Below are 19036 nucleotides of genomic sequence, written 5' to 3'. Positions count from 1 at the left end.
TAATTTTTTTTTTCTTGTCATTTATTAAATCCTAAAAAAAAAAAAAGGCAGTTTCCTGCATTTGTTTTTTTGGGTGTATGCATGTGAGATATATTTTCAGGCAGATAAATTGTAGAATTTTTATATTTGAATGGCCTACCATAGTATGAGAATAATGATAAACATGATAAATACAAAATAAGACACTATTGATATTTTTATTTTACACATTAGAAAAGCAAGGATCATCATTTGCTTATAGTCACACAGCTAATGAGGGATAAAATTAGAAAAATAAAAATTGTCTGTGTTTTTGCCACAGATAGCAAGTTAATTATTGAACAACCAAAATATGGAAAGAATGATCAATGTTAAACATTTCTGGGTCCATTGCATGCATATTTTCCTACTTAGACTTACAGATAATTTAACAAGCTTTTGTTGTTGAAATAAATGAACATATTTAAGGTTTTAATGTTATTACATGAATATTTTGGCTTACTATCAACTGGATCTTAGAATTATACAAAACTTGGTTGCACAACTATAAGCTATCAAAACTGTAGATAAGTATGTCATAATCATTTCTTATAAGACTAGTCAAAAATATATACATATATATTATATTTTATTTAGTTGTGTCCTAAGATACATGCTTATTTCATATATATGTGAACACATATACATGAATGTATACATATTATAAAATAAAGAAAAACTGAAACTTAAACAAGAAAGGCATACAATGTTAGAATTAAAACTTTCAAGGTCTAGTCATTTTATTTATTTTATTTTATTTTATTTTATTATTTTATTTTATTTTATTTTATTATTTTATTATTTTATTATTTTATTTTATTTTATTTTATTTTATTTTATTTTATTTTATTGTTTTTTTTAAAGTTTATTTATTTATTTTGAGAGAAAGGGAGTGAGCATGAAAGAGGGAGGAGCAGAGTGATGGAGACATTGAATCCCAAGCAGGCTCCATGCTGACAGAGCAAAGCCCATCTCAGGGCTTGGTATCACACAGATCTTGAGGTCATGACTTGAGCCAAAATCAAGAGTCAGACACTTAAATGACTGAAATACTCAGGGACCCCAAGTCATATTTTAAAGAAAATCTTTTTTATTGGGAAAAATATCCTGGTAACACATCAGTCTGAATACATCTAAAAATTCAGTGTAAATTGCAAAGCTATATGTTGTATCTAGATAAAATAGGCAGCCTGTTGGGGTGCATGGATGGCTCAGTGGGTTGGGTGTACAACTTCAGCTCAGGTCATGATCTCACAGTCGGTGAGTTCCAGCCCCGTGTCAGGCTCTGTGCTGACAGCTTAGAGCCTGGAGCCTGCTTCGGATTCTGTGTCTCCCTCATTCTCTGCCCCTCCCCCACTCACACTCTGTCTCTCTCTCTCAAAAAAATAAACATTAATTTTATTAATTAAAAAACAATAGGCAGCCTATTGATCACTTGGTTTTAACAGACTGAGTGAAGTTCTATAACAATCCATAAAGACAAACTTGAGGAAAAGGCTGCTATTTTCTTAAAAATTGAGGGGCGCCTGGGTGGCGCAGTCGGTTAAGCGTCCGACTTCAGCCAGGTCACGATCTCGCGGTCCGTGAGTTCGAGGCCCGCATCAGGCTCTGGGCTGATGGCTCGGAGCCTGGAGCCTGTTTCCGATTCTGTGTCTCCCTCTCTCTCTGCCCCTCCCCCGTTCATGCTCTGTCTCTCTCTGTCCCAAAAATAAAAATAAAAAACGTTGAAAAAAAAATTAAAAAAAAAAAAAATTGAGGATGGTTCCTCCTCTAAAGAATGCGATATAACAGGGATTTTAATAGTACAGTAGTTCCCCCTTTCTCTGCTGTTTGACTTTTCATGGTTTTAACTACCCAAGGTCAGCTGTGCCCCAAAGCAGATGACTCTGCTCCTGACTTACAGTCCAAAGGTCACTAGTAGCCTGATGCTATGTCATCATGCCCACATCATTTCCCCTCACTTCATCTCATCATGTAGCCATTTTTTATCTCACATCATTGCAAGAAGAAAGGTGAGGACAGTAACAGTTAAGATATTTTGAGAGAAAATACCACATTCACATAACTCGCATTATGGTACATTGTTATGATTGTTTTATTTTATTATTAGTTATTGTTAATCTCTTACCATGCCTAATTTATAAATTAAATTTACCACAGGTAGGTATATACAGAAAAAAATGTATATATAGGGTTCAGAACTATACTATATACACAAAGTGTATCCCCTCCAATGGGGGAACTACCACTATTTGTTTAGAAATTTCATGATTGGGCATCTTGTGGCTCAGTTGGTTGAGTGTCCCAACTGTTGATTCTGGCTCAGGTTATGATCTCACGATTCATGGGATCTTGCCCTGTGTCTTGTGGAGCCTGCTTGGAAATCTCTCTCTCCCTTTCTCTCAGTCCGTCCCCTGCTTTCTCTTTCTCAAAATAAATGAAGGAATAAAAAATAAAAGAAATTTCATGAGACCATGAAGCACTTAATGGATGCCTTGAGATTCCAACATTGCTTCTACTCCCTTGAAAGAACTTCCATCAGTATGCAATTAGTATTTGTTAAATTATCAGTCATTTCATGATTCCAGTCCTTGTAAACATTTTAACATTATATATAGTATCACTTCACTCATAAAAAATGTGAAAAGACTTTATCAATATTACATTATATATGTTTGCCACCAAATATTACAATATTGACAACTCAAGTTTTATTATTCAAAATATGCTAAGATCACTTTAACTGTTTCTTTATGAAAACCTATGCAGAAAATATCATCATTGGCTATTTCAATCTGTATTTATTGCCTTTTATTGTAAACTTAAATTACCATTAAATCTGTGAATACATTCATTCAGAGAATATTGTTAGCATCTCTTCTCTTTAGGCACCAGAAAATATGGTAAACATAAAAGAGAAAATAGTGAAACATAAAACATAGGCTGTAATCTTGTTAAAATTTAGATGGTTAGCAAATATCAGTGAACTAAAGCCTGATCCTTTTACATTCAATATGAATAGTTTTGTTTTTTTTTTTTTGTTTTTTTTTTTTGTTTTTTTTTTTACTTATAAGGGTTGTTTATTCAGCAAAATGAATGAATGAATGTGCACATGTAAGTCCCAGTATAAAATTGTATATTATGAAACCTATTTCATTTCTCTTCAGTCTCTAATCAAAGGAACGATTGTTCTATTTCCAGGATGGTTCTACCAGTTAAAAAAAATATATATGCTGGTGACCATAAAGAATACATATATCATTTGCAGAGAAATAGTTAACATAACGATTCTCAATTTCCTTTGACACAAACCTACTTCTTACTAACATACAGAGACTATGCGTTTTGCAAGGGAGAATGAAAAATCTTCAGTATGCTTGCAACTGTCTACACAAATTCAGTAAAAGGGTAGAGGGGTTCCAACATGATCCTTCAGAGAGATATAGTAAGTGGCATCAACATAGACTAAGATATATATTTTTTTTCAGTATGGTGATAGTTTATGATGTAATCTATATTTATGGACGATCCCATTGTAAACTATGGATTCAAGCTGACAGGAATAGTCTTTAAAGTATAATTTTTTAAATACAAAATTATGAGTTTTTCTGATCAATAGTATTTTCCATTTAAGTGGAGTTAACATGTATATAATTCTCAGAAAAATAATCACACACAAGGTATTATTTCCAGGGCATACAATTGTGACTGTAATGCATGATAAGAAAAAGTCACAATCTAATTTTTGAATACAAAATGGAGTTCACATTTTTAAGATAAAACCTTTTACATTCAAAATCATATTTATTTTTATGTTAAGGCTTATTTTGTCCATGTTATATTTTAAAAGACTTTATTGGCATTCTAAATTCTAAATATCACTGCTCTTAGTACAATTCTTGTTTGAAAATATTACATTATTTAAATTCTTATCAATTTAATATGGTTATTATTTAATAGCATTAGCAAAACAATTTCATGGCAAAAGGAATGACTACTTTTTCTAGAGTGAGGTCAATTTTAAAACATACTAAAAATACTACCTGTTAACGTGCTTATGATCAAAAGAAGTGTGACTTTAGAGAGCTCAACCAAATGACTGATGTCAAGCCAAAGAAAAACACAATGATTTGTAAATAAATATAATTTTGTCTACTTAGATATTAAAGATTATGCCTTCCTTGCTTGGTGCAGAGAACACAAGCAGATTATTAAAGAAACATCTACAATTGTGTCTACATGCTGAGATATCAGTCTAGAGTTTTTCTGAGCAACCGATGTCTGAAGTGAAGACAGTTATTCCCTACAGCGCTCGCAGTTTACTCCAGGGAAAACTCAATTCTTTTTATCACAAAGGAAGGTAGAACTGGGGAAAAAAAATTAATTGTCAGAGCCAGTAAGATTACCTGAAGCATAATAGAAGAGAAGTTAGCAAGCCCAGGAGTGGGGGAGAAAAAGAAAAATACTGGTGAGAGCACATTATTTATGAAATATTGCAAATGACCTATTGTAAAGAGGATATAAATACTTCTGAGTAAGCTTAATGTATTTTAACTGGTGAGATTGAATTTTCTATACCAAAATTTCTCTTGATCAGTTGCAGTTATAATCCAACTAATGAAAATTCCAGGTACAAGAACAGGCATGGACATTTTAAATTCGAAATAACTTTCATTAGTAATGCTATATAAATCTACTTTAGAACTCATTAAATTGGATTTCTCAACCTCAGATTCATCCATCTTAGTAGCTCAACATATTTCCTCTTTATTCCTTTGTAGTTTAGCATCCAGGCAATTAAAGATAAAATTTGTCTAATGGAGAAAATATTCATTTTTATTCATTAATTCAACATTTACTGAGTACTCATTGGATCAAACACAAGAATGTAATGATGAAGAAAATATTTTTTATGAAATTTACTTTCTACCGAAGGAGTAGAAAGTAATCAAGGTAAGCATGTAAAATGTCCAACATATCGTCTAGTCATAAGAACAAAGGAGAAAAATAAAGGAGGAAAAGAAAAATAGGAGATGATGGGGAGGTGTTGTAATAGCTCCAAATTTGGAACCTGAGCTACTGGAGATCAGGTTTACCATTTACAAAACCATGGAAGACTGTGGAAAGAGCAGATGTGTGGGGAATATCAGGACATCAGCTCTGGGTATGTTAAATTTATGTGTGTGTTTGATATTCATTGGGGTTCATGAGTCTATGGTTAAAAGGAGAGATCTAGGAAACCAATTTGACAATAAATTTCATATTAAAAAATAAAAAAAAAATAAAAGGAGAGATCTAGGCTAGAAGTAGAAATTTATAAATAATTAGTATATGTTTGTGTGTAGTATTTAAGCCAGGGACACATAAAATTACCAAAGGAGTAAATATAGATAGAGGCTAAGTTCAAGGACAGAAAGACTCTAGTGTTATGACGTTGGGATTTTGAAGAGGGGAATCCAGCAAAGCTTACTGAGGAATATTCACTAGAGAAAGAAGGAAAATTAGTATGGCAAACTAGGAACCAAATGAAGAAATGAGTTCCAATGAGAAGAGAAATTAAAATGGCAAGAGAAATATGATTGTATATATATATATATATATATATATATATATATACACATATGTGCATTTATATGTGAAGTATGATTATATATGTATGATTTTATGCATGTATATATACATATATACAGATAAATATACACACACATTTAGTCAATGTGTTAAATGCTGTTGATAAGTAAAGAAAGATGAATAAACAGCACTATGGATATTGTTGTAAGTGGAGTGTGTTCAAAAGAGCCTGGAAAGAGAAATTGGACACAGATTATACAGAAATTTCTTTCAAGAAATCTTGTGTCAAGAAAAGGATAGGACTATACATTGATAGAAAGTGGAGTCAAAAGCACATAGGTTTTTTTTTTTAATTTTTTAAATTCTTTGGTTGAGAGAAATCACAGCATATTTTATATTTATGGGAACAGTCCAGAGAATAGAAGAATCTGATGATACTGAGAAAGGAAGGAATGGAATTGTAAGGGTAAAAACAAATTCAAAGTGAAAGTAATGTTTTTTCCCATGCAAAAAGGGAAGGAAATTCCCCACTTCTTTCCTTTTCTTGGAACATTTTCTTTAGGTAGCATTTTCCTTAGGTAATTGTAAATTCTTTCTCTGCCCCTTTGATACATGTATGTAAATCATTTAAAAGCTTAAGAAACTCTTGCTGGTCTCACAGTCAAGAATGTTTTTCTCAGGGGCCTGGAAAGCTTCCCTTTGAGATAGAACCATCAAGGAATATAAAGCCCTTATTTCCCAGTTTCTGAGAGAAGATAGGCTTCACTTCAGTCGGTGCCTCACTCCAAGTTGCAAAACCACTTTCTCTCATAAAGATAGAAGTTTATTTTTCCTTTGGATAAAGCCAATTAGCTAACACAGATGGTCATAATTACCAGGTGAATTTAGGATGAACTATGTGTAACCAATGGTGCCATCAATTCCTCCTAGTTAAGAATAGTTTGTCATGAAGATGTATCTAATGGATTGTGTCTGTTTGACTTATGTAAATGGATAATTTCTTTCTGTCTTTAGCAGACTACCTCTGATATACATCACATTCTGGTTTAATGCTTTTTCAATAATAAAACCATTTTCTTTCTCTTTGAAGAGATTTCCTGGATTGGCAGGAAATTTTGTTTGTAATTGTATTTCCCCAACAGCATACAGCAACCAAGTAGAGAGCTTGACCTTAGCTAGGAGCTGAGGTGGTTCATCCTCATAGAAGGAAAGGAGACAAATCTATGACCACAAATAATAAAAGTGTGTCATATTAAAAACACGACAACAGGCTTCAAAAGGAATCGCCTATATTAAGACCCATGTCACCAAACTATGACTTAGCATAATTACAGTTTCTACTCTCCCAGGAATGGAATCTTAAACCAGTCAGTCAAGAATCACCTGATCAACACTAATTAGGCAATCCACCTGATAGACCCCTTCCATTTCCCAAGGGAAAGTGTCCTTGCAATAGCCAACCTCCTTTATTGCCTAGTGCAACTTCCTTGTCCTACTCCCTTGGCCTATAAAAGTCTTTCATTCTGTACAGCTCCTTGGAGCTCCTTTCTATCTGCTAGATTAGATGCTGCCTGATTTGAATCAATTTTGCTCAATCAAACTTTAAAATTTTTCAATTTTCATCAGTTTATCTTTTAATAGTAGAGATGATGGTGAGAACTTATGGAAACTCTTTTGATAAGTTTTCCTTCTTGGTGATGAAAGGAAGTGAGACCAACAATGACCTAAAGGATGTGACTTTTTAAGTGCAAAAGTCTAAGGTGATACAACTGGTCACCTAGGAGAGTGGGGAGATGAAGGTCAAGAAACACAGTACTTTTTCTAGGCATTGCTAAGGTGCATACAAGAGTAGTAGATTGAAAGTGTAGATAAAGTAAAGAAGGGAATGGGTCTAAGATGACAGATGAGCATTGCCCTCAGCAACTGGGAATTTGTTAGTGCTGTTTTTCTGAGCCCAGCAACCCCTGAGATATGAGAGAGAGAGATGAGATCAATTAGATCTCAGTAACAGTTTCATGTTACTTTTTCAACCATATACTTAACTATACAATTTTTTGTTCTCTTTGTCAAACCCTCACCTAGGATTTCCGTTGTGGTGCTTGGTATGCTGACCAAGTTTTACCTGACGAATGCACATCTCTTCTCTTTTCCTGTCTCAGTATTTCTTGGAAGTTCTAGGAGCTCTTGTGCTCCATATAAGAGAATCTTGGAAATTCGGGGGAATTAAAACACTTGGAGATTGGTAGAGGGTGGAAGCCATGGGAAGATATTACAACCTCCTGGCCTTTAGACAAAAAGTCATAAGATGTGCCTGTGTGTCTCTCAGAGGTCCTGATGGAATTGACTACCCACTGGCTACATCAGCATTTTCAGTAATATACCCTACACTGCCTTTCCCCCTTTCTGTCTCATGCTCTCTGCTTCCTTACTCTTGCTTCCCAGTATTATCTAATGAATAAACTAGCTCTATCTCGGTCCCTGTGTTAGGTTCTACATTTAGGGTAAACCAAATTAAATCATATGCTTTTATTCAGGATAAAATTAGAAGTAAAAAAATAAAAATGAAATAATGAAAAAATAAAAATTCCACTCATTAAAGATAGCAGTAACATTCTAAAAAAAATTCAGAGCTTAAGAATGAAAGTAAAGAAACTCAAACTAGCCTTAGCAAAGTGATGAGGTAAAAGGATTTTGAACCTAGAATTCTATACTTGGCTTGAGTAAATAATTAGTGTGGGGGGAAAAATACATTTTTAGACATGCAGTGCATCAGGAAATGGATTTCTGAAAACTTAACCCATGGATTCACTCAGCAAAATATTAACAAAAACATGAATTAAAAAAGCCAAAAATACTATTATGAACAAAAGCATCACCATGACAATTAGGGTCTCTTTGTAATTGCTCACCACTGTAGAGTAACCACGATATCTTGGTAGCAGTCCAGGGTACATATTTGAAGATCTATTTACAGGAAATTATCTATATATCCATCTGTAAGTAGTAAGGTTCAATTTGTAGTCTTGTGTTCAGTACTCTTAAGACCTGGGATAAAACATGGTAGAAAAAAATATTTTTTAGGCTCCTGAAGATTTATCTTTACTTTTTAGTATTTCCTAGTAGTAAGAAAACAAAATGATCACATTTTCTCAGAATACCATTCCAACATATAATGTATATTATCATATAGATTGTTAAGAAAACAAAAAAAAAAATGACAAGATAAAAACTAAAGAGAAATAGCAAATTCTTCTTATTAAGTGCAACATGCTAATCTATTATCATAATTACCCCACTTTGGATACACAGTATTAAATTCAAACATTAATTTATAATGTAGATTGGGTTCCATTTAACTTTATAGTGAAGAAAAATGCTGAAGTATGAATTAAGATATTTTTTCTTTGATATTCTTTTTACTTGTTGATAAACCTACTCGCAAGGTATATGTTTCTCAACCTTTGGGCAAGTTTGTGCCCACACGGAATGCAAAAATGTACTTCAGGGTACTTTCTTATCTGCCTTGTAATTCATTATAAACTTTTTTTTTTTTTTTTTTTTTTTTTTTTGAGAAGAAGGCTGAAATGAGAGGGAATATGGTGATGGAAGCAATGGTAATGGGAGATGGGAGGCAAAGGACGTTAGGTGGAGAAGGAAGATGAAGAAGAGGAGAAGGAAACAAAAGAAGAGGAAAAAGAGTCTGAGACAGTTTGAAATTTCCTCAGACCAAAAGGAAATTTCCCAGAAATACCCCAAAACTCTTTAGGACTCCTCCATGATTTTCACCTGTTCTCTGGCAGGACCTCTTAGTGTCTTTGTGGTATGTGGGAAGGTTCTAGAAATCTGAGCATTGTTAAACAGTGTGGTAACCCAAACATGAACAACAGTTGACTTGAAGAGGACGCAGTTACTGGAATAAAGGGGATATCATCACTGCCTATTAAATTGACAACTGGAGGGGATCATGATGCATTTTGGCTTTAAGAAACCGGGTTCTGCCCTCATGCTAAGGGAGACTAATGATAATGGTGCAGATTAAATGTCCCATTCTCCTGTTGGAATAAATGCTTAAAGTCAAGATTGATTTGATTTATCAAAAATATACAGAAGAAAGGTATCTTGTTCTTAGGGTTTCTAAACTAAAATTCATAACAGTTTCATGAATTGCCTCATTCCTAGGCATTCAGTCATAAAAGCATAAAAAAAAACCAGTAGGCTTGGGGATATACTAGCATAAAAATGACTCCAATTTGAATCATACTGGGCCGATATGCTTCAACCTCTTCTGTGACCACAGTTAAAAATGGAATTAAGCCTGCTGACTGAACCCTGTGAGTAGGTCCTGATTGAAAGTTTCCAGTAAAGACTTAGAATGATTAGGAGATGCATGTGTTTTATTTTGCCTTTTACAGGTTTTTGTTTATTGCAATTCAAACACATTTAGACAGATATTTTAGTTTTCAGTTCCCCTGGAAGCATATCCTTAGGCAAATATTTGAATACAAGTAGTTTATTTGAGTGGTGATCCAAGAAACCCTGGCAAGGAAAGTGGAAGTGAGACAGAAGGGAAAAGAGCCAAAATCCAACATAGGGTGCATTAGCAAGCAAGCCTCTGCTGTGGGTAATTGGAGCTTAATCTTGCTGGTGAATTCTGACAGCAAGCACCTCAGAGCTATTCCTTCCATGTGAAAGGGAGCCAGAATACTGGTGCACAAATTTCCTTCATTTATTGGTTGAGGGCTTGCCTAGGGAACCTTAATCTTAGCACATCTGTGCATCTCAATGTAACAAAAGAAAGCCCTTAGGCAAAAAGAGTCATATGCTGGCCAGCTCAAGTACAGTGCAGTTTGGGGCTGGGGGTGGGGGGAGGGAGGAAACGGCATTAAGAAGAGCAGACACAAAACTTTTATCACAGAACTCACCTATCCCTATTTTCTGATATCTGACTTTTTGATTGATAAACATTACTGCATGGCCTTAACAGGCCTTTGAATTCAGTTTCTGACATCACCAACTCCTTGATACTCATGATTACAAATTTCTTACTTACTGTCTTAATGCTGGAAATGAGTTTTTAGAAGCATTTTGGAGGGAAAATCACACCCAAATGAACTTGTGTTAAATTAGCATTGTGTAAAATTCTGCATACAATCCAAAATTCATTTGGGGGTGGGGGAGTCACAGAAATGTTCTCTGAAAGATGAATAAATAATAACTTAGTGTATGTGTATATAATTATGTATGTAGTTATCATTTATTCAATATGTATATTATATGTATATTCATATTCTAACATTATGAAGTTATTTAAGTAATAGAGAGGACTTATTTTCTATTTTCCATATTCAAGTTTTTATTACACACAATTATTACATAATTGAACTGAAATTATAGGTCATTTAGAAGGTTAATAAGAGTTGTAGATGTAATTCAAATTTGCTAGTATTTGCTTTGGTTGTGAATTGATTTGAAACATCGTAGAGCAATGGAAAAAGATATATTGTCTTGAAGCCTTATTCTCATTTTAGTTCCACCTAATTAAATTTTATATAAAGAAAAAAAAATTTTGATGATATATTTTGATTATTAAACTCTTAAAAAAATGGACAAAAATGAATCAAACCATCAAGTTGCAATATGAGTCAATGCTAAATGTATGGATTGTTACCTATTTTTAAATATGCATTGTTGACCTTCCATACATTTATTCAAAATTTACACTTACGCTTACAACATCACAAATCTTAAGAATATTGTAGACATTTGTTATATCTGTAATGGCAGAGCCTGGCACTTTCTTTGGCCAGGCCATCTAAGTGCAAATACAGGCATTCATATTAAAAATCCCTATGATGTGGGATGTGACAAATGTTTTTTATAATTTGAAAGATAATAACCCTGGTTATCTGCTTACTAAATTTTGCTAGTGCGTATATATATATATATACTAGAAATTTTTACGCATACGTGATAGTTGATAACCACAAGAGTGGTATTTTCAGGCTTATTGCTTCCAAAAACAGCTGGAGAAGAAAAGGTTGGCTGTAATTCCTGATTTAAACTTGAGCAAAGAAGATTAAATAAATTATATTTTTAATTTCATTATATAGCGTTTTACAACATTTACTGACGTACACTGAACATTGAAAGAAAGGATAATTAGAAAAAAGTGACTTATTTTATAATACTAAATTTTAAGATACAAGAAGTCACTGAATTTTACAATTTCAGTGAAGGATAATTAGAAAAAAGTGACTTATTTTATAATACTAAATTTTAAGATACAAGAAGTCACTGAATTTTACAATTTCAGTGGATTTCAGAAATAATCTTGTTGGAATCGTTCTTTTTGAATGTGAGAAAAATGACCCTCGGCTTTAACTGAAATAGTCAGTGGCTGCACCAACATTTGAGTGCAGACATCCTTTCTCCAAAGCTTATGTACAATGTATCATTGCTTCATTAGAAGTGGCGAGGGATCCAGTCTTCTGCAAACACCTGTAATGATGTGTTTCACCTATCATACAGTCAATATCTCTGTATTCCCCTATCTGTGCAGCGCTGGTGATCCAGCATCTACAGCCGTGATTATAGTCCTATTGTAAATGGAGCAGAATATGTTAAATGTTTATTGGGAACAGAGCAGGGATTTAAGCTGTTTGTGGATGTGTGTGCTCTAGATTATAAATAAACCCTTGCCTAGCACAACATGGCAATGTAACAATACCCCGCCCTGCCACTGACCTTAAATAAGAAACCCCAGGCATCTTTATCCAGCCACTTACTCATTTCATTTGATAAGATTTTCGCTGATAGGAGAGAGGAAAAAGCTCTAGCTAAATGGTTCACAGAAATGGTGTAAAATGATTGTACTGAGGGAAAAATAGTAGCGGATCATATGGAGCCAGATATTTCCTAAATTCAGGCTACTCTCTGAATTTGTTAATCATCTCTTAAACACAGACATCCTTTCTCCAAAGCTTATGTACAATGTATCATTGTTCATTAACAGTGTCCAGGGACCTAGTCTGCAAACACCAATAATGATATTTTTCAGGTATCATAGAGCCAGTTGAGGATTCAATTTGTTAAATCAAGACTTTGTTGTTTAAAGTTTAAGTCTTTAAAATACCAGTACAACTTTTGTGCTATACAATGGTTACATTCCTTAGGGATAGCTATAATAATTCTATACTCTTAAATGTAGTAGTGTAACATTCATAAAAATAAGACTTAAAATACAGTTACTATAAAAGCATTGCATATTAACAATAGAAGTAAATGTTCCATTTGGGAAATGATTTTCAGGTTTGTTCACAAAGCTAACTATTATCTTATTTGATTTGTAAAAGTACATTGTTAGTCATAATCATCAAATATCGAGCCATCATTCAAGGAAAAATCATAGTGCATTTTTTGTGTGTGAGAAGAGTTTCTAGTAGCTATAAGACACGCTTTTTACCTAACCATCTTTCACTAAGCAGCCATGAATATTTTTCACACATTCTTCTTCAGCATATCAAATTCAGCACCTACAAAATAAAGTTAAACCTTTGTTCAAGTTAATTCAGAGTGTTCTAATAGAATGAAACAAGATCAAATATGTGAGAACATCTTGAAAATAAAAACTAGTCTATAAATATTACCTTTAGGAAATGTTTAAGACATAGATATTAAAAAATAATTCTAAGTGTAGAAAACCCAATAAGTAACCCTCATTAAGAAAGATGCTTTTCAACAAAATACAGGACTTTTTTTCTTTTTTCCTTTTTTTTTTTCTTTTCCCTTTGGCTGATCACTTATTGTCAATGCTAGTAACATAATTATAATTCTTGGCACATTTTTTTTTTTTTTTTTGCATTGTGCTTCTAAGTCCCTTTAGATCTCGTTAGGACTTTTTGCCCCATAAATTAACATAACATATTGTTATTATTTATTTAGCAAATGATTGATTTTAATATGGCTTTGTTCAGGCCCATAAACAAAGAAATACAAATGAATCAGTGTCATCTTAATATACTTCAGACTTTGAGAGAACTCTACGATCATCAAACAAAACTTTTCCTTTTTTTTTTATTTGAGAGAGAGAGAGAGAAAGAGAGAGAGAATAATTTAAGCAGGCTCTATGCTCAGCGTGGGGCCAGACAGGGGGGCTTGATCCCATGACCTGAAAAGAAATCAAGAGTCGGATGCTCAACCAACTGAGCCATGCAGGCACCCCAACTTTTCCTTTTTCATATATGCAGAAACTATAATTTTAAATGATTTCCCTTATGTTATATAAATAGGTAATAAAATAGCAAAAGCAGATTAACAAAAAAAAAAAACTGAGAAACATGACGGATGCTAGAGAGTCAGAAGTTAAGTTTGAGTCAAGGATCTGTCATTTACTAGGTCTATGACATAGAGTTTTTGAAATTTGTTATGCTTCTTCTGAGACTCCGTATGTGGGACACTATATAAATGAAATAGCATCAAACTTAAAGAATGTTATTACTGATCCTGTGCTTCTGAAACACAATCAAAATTTCTAAATTCATTTGTAAAATTACTTGAATATTTACTTGTAATTTATTTTTATATTTTCCAACTGAAGTAAAATACTTTATGAAACATATGAGCATCTAAACTAAAAATAAACAAAACATAATTCCCAAAGTGGTTTTTATAGACATTTCAGTCTAGAAATAAAAGTTGATTGTAGTTGATGCCAAGACATTTCATGAATCTAAAATGTAGAAATTCATAAGAACAATGAAGAATCCTTTCACTGTGAAACCCCAGAGAATTACTAAATAGTTGATTGACCAAATAACTAGAGAGTTCTCAAAACAACTTACATAAAGTGATATTTTATTGTATAAAGAACACAGATGTTTAGACATATGCTGTCCTTTTTTTAATTACATTACATTTTTGAAGAATCCTAAGAGCTACAAGTATTTTTCATCATTTCAATTTTTGATTGAGTGTCAAATTTTATTGCTTGGCATTCCTTATTCCAAAGTAGGTAACATAAAATATTAACTCTTCTAATATCTATGTGGTAGATGTTTCCACTCTAACAATGAAAATTGCTCATGAATTCTACATCTTATTGAATTGAGGGAAATGGGTTACATTAATTGTAAAAGAGAGAGAGAGAAAAAAATGGGAGCAGCAGCTCTCTCAATGCTCACCAACTCTCTCTTAGAGAATTCTCAGCTTTCTCTAATTTCTCTCTACGTAGTTTTGTCAGTTTCCTGAACATTGTTTCTGACATGATTTGATCCTCTCACTCATTTTTTGAAATTCGCCATCATAAACCTCATGCATTTGTAGCCCAGAAGGGCTATCTGTCTTGAGAGCACCTATAACTGTGAACTGCTGTTAAGTTAACTGATGGTGAAATAAGCCTTGAATACCTTTCCTCATCACTATTGAAGAAATTGTTATGTAAGTACTGAAAAACTGTTAAAATTTGGTCAAAAGTTCTTTTAGCCTTTATTTATATTTTCATTTCAGCATTCTGTCTCATGGACATAGGTATGATCCCATGATGGTAAAGTGACAAATTCAGTGACAGGTATTCCACCCAAATGTCATCCTTACCCAGTAAAATTTACTAAGTCCCTCAAACAGATAGATCACTACCTACATCATGTTATATATGGAAAAATATTTAACTCCTTCATTTATAGTTAATTCACCAAATATTTATTATGCAACCACTACAGAGATTATCCTAGACAATAGGGGCACCTGGGTAGCTCATTCGGTTAATCATCCGACTTCAGCTCAGGTCATAATCTCATGGTTCATGGGTTCAAAGCCCACATAGGGCTCTGTGCTGACAGCTCAGAGCCTGGAGCCTGCTTTGGATTCCGTGTCTCCATCTCTCTCTGCCCCTCCCCTTTTCATGCTTTCTTTCTCTCTCTCTCTCTCAAAAATGAATGAACATTAAAAAAAATTAGAAATAGAAAAAAATAGAAAGGAAATTAATATCCTGCTCAAATTTTGCCTAGTCCCACCATAGGTCCTTAAAAGAGAAAAGGTGCAGAGGGAAAATATTCAGAGTAAAGATAAGGAAAAAAAAAACACCTATATACAATTAGAAGAAAATTATAAAACTTTAACTTGATGTACTTAATCTTGTAATTATGGTTTAAAATATTATCTCTACACATGTTCTAGAACACAATAAAGCATACCTTTCAAATTTATACAAAACCACTTGGGAGAATTGGACTTTTAAATGAGATCACCACAGTTATACATGGAAAGATTATTAATCAGACATTATGGCTATTGCCACTAATTTTCACAACTATATTCTAGCAAACATGCTTAGCAGAATGAATGTGCCTTTCACATAATTGGAAAATTGGGGTTTTCTTTGTTTGTATAAACATAGGTAGGGTTTTCAGGACACTACAGAATGAATGTGGAAATGCTATGACCTCAAGTATAATATTTTGGTCAACACTGCCTTTGGACCACCATGAAAAAAATGCTGCTTTTAGAAGCAAATCAAAGGTTTTATGTGGAATCTTTTCCATGTAAAAATACTTGGTACAATATTACTGTACTTCTGAAATCTGAATAAATTATGGCATATTTCTATTTGGGGAATTGCATACTTAAGCAGTATTATAGCTATCAATTCACCTTACAGCGTGCCACCAGATGGAATTTGCATAATGTTTCCAGTGCCATCCTTGTCAATTAATTCTGGCAAGCAAACCAATCAGGTAACAAAGATGGACATTTAAGTCGAAGAAGAGAAAAATGGTTTACTTCCTCCCATGGCTTGATCCTCAACTTAGTGAATGAAATAAGCAGGAAATTTGATATCAGAATTATCACAAAGTTAATAATTTCCCCATATTTAAAAAAATTCTTTTAACATTTATTTATTTTTGAGACAGAGAGAGACAGAGCATGAACAGGGGAGGGGCAGAGAGAGAGGGAGACACAGAATCTGAAACAGGCTCCAGGCTCTGAGCTGTCAGCACAGAGCCGGATGCGGGGCTCAAACTCACGGACCATGAGATCATGACCTGAGCCGAAGTCGGACGTTTAACCTGCCGAGCCACCCAGGCGCCCCTAATTTCCCCATATTTAACCCACTGTCAATTTTTTTTAGAATGTGGTCTGTAATATTATTTAACATAAATTTAAAAAACATAACTTTTAAAAAGTTTTTAAAAATACTTTTAATATTAATTTAAGATTTAAAATAATTTTCATCCCTTAATAAATTTATGTAAATGAATAAAACTGAAAAAACTAAGTAGAGCCAGAGTAGCAAAGATTTTCCTTTTCTACAGTTTATCCAATTAATATAATGTGCATAGTTTTATAGATGCTAATGCATAACTGACTAATAAAACATAGAAAACCCAATAGTTTCCAAAGGGATATATATTCTGGTAGGAAAAGATAAGTATACCAAGTAACACCCACATACTCATGTGTATCACAAATATATACCACATATATTTTCCTGCAACAGATTTTAGACAAATCTACCCAATAAAACCCTAGTTCTGGTAGAATTTCCAAAATGAAACTAGAACTTTTTTTTTTTTAATTTAAATTTACTTCATGAAACCTTGAATGGCACACAATTTATTGTGTTATTGTGTTATTTCCAAATTGTTATTAGTTCTTGTATCGAGTTTGATAAAGCTCATATTTTTCCTTTTATTTTAGTTACATATCACATTTTACAAATTAATGAGAGATTGCTCATTACCTACAATATACCATGGATTTCCAGTAGAATTATTTTATTTTTTATGTTAGATTTGAGTGATTTATATGCCCTGTGAATTTTGATTTCTGTACCTCCTAAGTAAGCAAAAGAGCAGACTTGAATGATTAGACCCTCATATTTACATTAGGCAGTATCATTTGAAGTATGTGAGCTCTGTCTATGTTGATTGGTTTCCTTTAAAATCAGCTCTGTTTTCTAAAGAACACTTAAATGTAACTGGAAGGCAGGACATCACAGTGGTTAAGAGCATGGTAATTAAAGTCAAACACATGCTCGACAGTTTATTCTGACACTTAAGACAGAATTTTTCAAAGTAATTTAATATGCCAGGTTTTTTAAATTTCATAATCTGTCCTATGGGGATAGTGATAACTCCTCTAATTTGTAAGAATTAGCTAGTTATTTATAGTTTAGCAAGTAATTAAAGAGTATCTATTAATAATTAATATTGATGGGAGATATTTGTGACAGTCTATAATATAATAGTCAGGTTTACTTAAGGAAAATGGTCTCCTATAAGATACAAGATTTTTTCAGTGGTATCTTAACAATTCACATATAGTTTTCCTTTACTGGCAGTTTTAAGAAATTTCATATCATGTTAATAAAATTACTGCCAGTTTTTAAAATAACTTGCAAATTCTTAATACTATCAACCTGTCGATTATGGTTTTTCCCACTTTTTATAACCATTTATTATGTTACATTTGTAATTGCCTCCATGCATTTATAGAATCACAAGCTTATCAAAAACATAAAGTGTTCCCTCCAATTTGGCAAAATAAGGAATATAAGGAGCCAGATATCATGGATATAGATTAATGTGTAACACTAGAAAAACGTACAATAATGTTAGTCACACAGGAAAGAGAATAACATGGTAGAAAGTAAGACACAGGACAAAGCACTAAAATGCATGTTTCAATTAATATGAGTATGAAAGAAATCATTCTTCTCATGCACATAAATGAGAGAAAGATATATTCGATTTAACAGTCAGGGAGAGGACATGGCTCAAGTTGAGGTCAGTAAACCAGAGTCAGATATTAAATAGTTATAGGACCAAGGCCCTAAGGGCAAGAGAGTACATGAAGCAGAGGAAATGATACAGAGGAAAAAAATAGAAACCTAAACAACAGAAAACAATCAGGTATTCATGTGTATCAGACGCAGCAGAGTATAGTGACAATATAGTTCAGACTTTTGAGTTAGACAGATACGGACTGTATTTGGAAGTCAATTCAATTATTATCTGCGTAAATGTGGTTATGACTCAGTCCACTCAACTGTAACAATAGAAAAGATAATATTCTTTCTGGCTCTTAACAAATGCTAATTGTTAGTATTGATATTTTGTATGAACACAGGCAAAGGACCATCCAGGTTTTGAGGTACCTGAAGCTGATGCAATTTGTGAAGTCCTTTTAGGAAAAGAATGTAAATTCCAAATACTTATTTACATAAAAATAAGAACTAGGAATGAGAAAGTAAGTCACAAGTTACAAATACCACAAACTTCACAAAGTAAAAAAAAAAAAATAGTTAAATGATTTTATTAATGCACAGCTCAACACAGCTAAAGAATACCTTTTTTTCCTAAAATATCATTGGCATATTTTATGATGACTTTTTCATAGTACAGTGATTTCATAATACAATTTTATGGAAATCATAGTTTGCTCTCTCCTC

At 33.0% G+C, this 19036-nt stretch overlaps 1 long non-coding RNA gene across 1 annotated transcript in view; it reads left to right on the top strand.

Moving 5' to 3' along the window:
• The first annotated feature begins 4869 nt into the window (after nt 1-4869).
• The window catches only part of LOC125934198 (uncharacterized), a 39459-nt gene continuing 25292 nt past the window's right edge, over nt 4870-19036 (top strand). The window contains exon 1 of the long non-coding RNA XR_007461266.1: nt 4870-4971. This is a non-coding gene — a long non-coding RNA (uncharacterized LOC125934198). The remainder of the gene's footprint in view (nt 4972-19036) is intronic.

This window comes from Panthera uncia, assembly GCF_023721935.1.
Source record: "Panthera uncia isolate 11264 chromosome A1 unlocalized genomic scaffold, Puncia_PCG_1.0 HiC_scaffold_16, whole genome shotgun sequence".
Taxonomy (NCBI): domain Eukaryota; kingdom Metazoa; phylum Chordata; class Mammalia; order Carnivora; family Felidae; genus Panthera; species Panthera uncia.
The sequence above is the reverse complement of the archived record's forward strand: the minus strand, read 5'-3'. Positions and strand labels throughout refer to the sequence as shown.